Consider the following 2500-nt stretch of genomic DNA (forward strand, 5'->3'; position numbering starts at 1 on the left):
AAACATTTGCATATAAGTTTTTACTGTTTACACAGACACAGACACCAACATACATACATACACATATATATATATATATATATATATGCATATATATATATTTATATATATATATCCATATAAGTATATGTATATATACCTGTATACATATAAATATATATATATATATATATATATATATATATATATATTTATTTATTTATATATATTTATATATTTAAAAAGAAAGATAAAAATAAGTATACATGGGTGAGAGTGGCAAATGGAAGAGTAGTAGAAAGGGCATTAATGGATTATGTGTTGATAGCTAAAAGAATGTTTGGAAGATTGAAAGACGTGCACGTGTTTAGGGGTATGGCTAACGGCATGTCTGATCATTTTTTTGGTGGAAGGAAAATTAGTTGTAGCAAAAGAGTGGGGGAATAGAGTAGGTGGATGTAAAAGGGAGCTAGTGAGGGTTGAAGAGCTAATGAAACCGGGGGTAAAAAGTAAATATCAGGAAAGGTTGAAAATGGCATATGACGAGGTGAGAGTAAGAGAAACTGGTAATTTAGAGGAGGAGTGGAAGTTAGCAAAAGAAAATTTTGTTGGGATTGCAAGTGATGTATGTGGCAAGAAGGTTGTTGGAGGCAGCATGAGGAAGGGCAGTGAATGGTGGAATGAAGGAGTGAAGGTAAAAGTGGAAGAGAAAAAGAGGGCTTTTGAAGAATGGCTGCAGAGTAATAGTATAGAGAAGTATGAAAAATATAGAGAGCAAAAGGTGGAAGTAAAGCGCAAGGTACGTGAGGCAAAGAGGGCAGCTGACCTGAGGTGGGGTCAGGGACTGGGTCAGTCATATGAAGAGAATAAGAAGAAGTTTTGGAAAGAAGTGAAGAGAGTAAGGAAGGCCGGCGCAAGAATTGAAGAGACAGTGAAAGATGGAAATGGAAGGTTGTTAAAAGGAGAGGAGGCAAGGAAAAGGTGGGCGGAATATTTTGAAAGTTTGCTGAATGTTGAGGATGATAGGGAGGCAGATATAATTGCTGTTCCAGGTGTTGAGGTGCCAGTGATGGGAGATGAGAATGAGAGAGAGATTACAATAGAGGAAGTGAGGAGAGCACTAGATGAAACGAGAGTAGGAAAAGCATCTGGTATGGATGGTGTGAAAGCTGAGATGTTGAAGGAAGGGGGTGTGACTGTACTTGAATGGTTGGTGAGATTGTTTAATATGTGTTTTGTGTTGTCAATGGTACCAGTAGATTGGGTCTGTGCATGTATTGTACCACTATATAAGGGTAAGGGAGATGTGCATGAGTGTTGTAATTCAAGAGGTATTAGTTTGTTGAGTGTAGTTGGAAAAGTGTATGGTAGAGTACTGATTAATAGGATTAAGGATAAAACAGAGAATGCAATCCTGGAAGTACAGGGTGGTTTTAGAAGAGGTAGGGGTTGTATGAATCAGATTTTTACAGTTAGGCAGATATGCGAGAAATATTTAGCAAAAGGTAAGGAGGTGTATGTTGCGTGTATGGATCTGGAGAAAAGCATATGATAGAGTTGATAGGGAAGCAATGTGGAATGTGATGAGGTTATATGGAGTTGGTGGAAGGTTGTTGCAAGCAGTGAAAAGTTTCTACAAAGGTAGTAAAGCATTGTGTTAGAATAGGAAATGAAGTGAGCGATTGGTTTCCGGTGAGAGAGTGGGCTGGAGACAGGGATGTGTGATGTCGCCGTGGTTGTTTAACTTGTATGTTGATGGAGTGGTGAGAGAGGTGAATGCTCGAGTGCTTGGACGAGGATTAAAACTGGTAGGCGAGAATGATCATGAATGGGAGGTAAATCAGTTGTTGTTTGCGGATGATACTGTACTGGTAGCAGACACAGAAGAGAAGCTTGACCGACTAGTGACAGAATTTGGAAGGGTGTGTGAGAGAAGGAAGTTGAGAGTTAATGTGGGTAAGAGTAAGGTTATGAGATGTACGAGAAGGGAAGGTGGTGCAAGGTTGAATGTCATGTTGAATGGAGAGTTACTTGAGGAGGTGGATCAGTTTAAGTACTTGGGGTCTGTTGTTGCAGCAAATGGTGGAGTGGAAGCAGATGTACGTCAGAGAGTAAATGAAGGTTGCAAAGTGTTGGGGGCAGTTAAGGGAGTAGTAAAAAATAGAGGGTTGGGCATGAATGTAAAGAGAGTTCTATATGAGAAAGTGATTGTACCAACTGTGATGTATGGATCGGGAGTTGTGGGGAATGAAAGTGATGGAGAGACAGAAATTGAATGTGTTTGAGATGAAGTGTCTGAGGAGTATGGCTGGTGTATCTCGAGTAGATAGGGTTAGGAACGAAGTGGTGAGGGTGAGAACGGGTGTAAGAAATGAGTTAGCGGCTAGAGTGGATATGAATGTGTTGAGGTGGTTTGGCCATGTTGAGAGAATGGAAAATGGCTGTCTGCTAAAGAAGGTGATGAATGCAAGAGTTGATGGGAGAAGTACAAGAGGAAGGCCAAGGTTTGGGTGGATGGATG

At 40.0% G+C, this 2500-nt stretch overlaps 1 pseudogene; it reads right to left on the bottom strand.

The window, feature by feature from the left end:
• LOC137652130 (nephrin-like) overlaps positions 1–2500 on the bottom strand; it is a 448675-nt pseudogene that overhangs the window by 72062 nt on the left and 374113 nt on the right.

This window comes from Palaemon carinicauda, chromosome 13 (genome assembly GCF_036898095.1).
Source record: "Palaemon carinicauda isolate YSFRI2023 chromosome 13, ASM3689809v2, whole genome shotgun sequence".
NCBI classification, from domain to species: domain Eukaryota; kingdom Metazoa; phylum Arthropoda; class Malacostraca; order Decapoda; family Palaemonidae; genus Palaemon; species Palaemon carinicauda.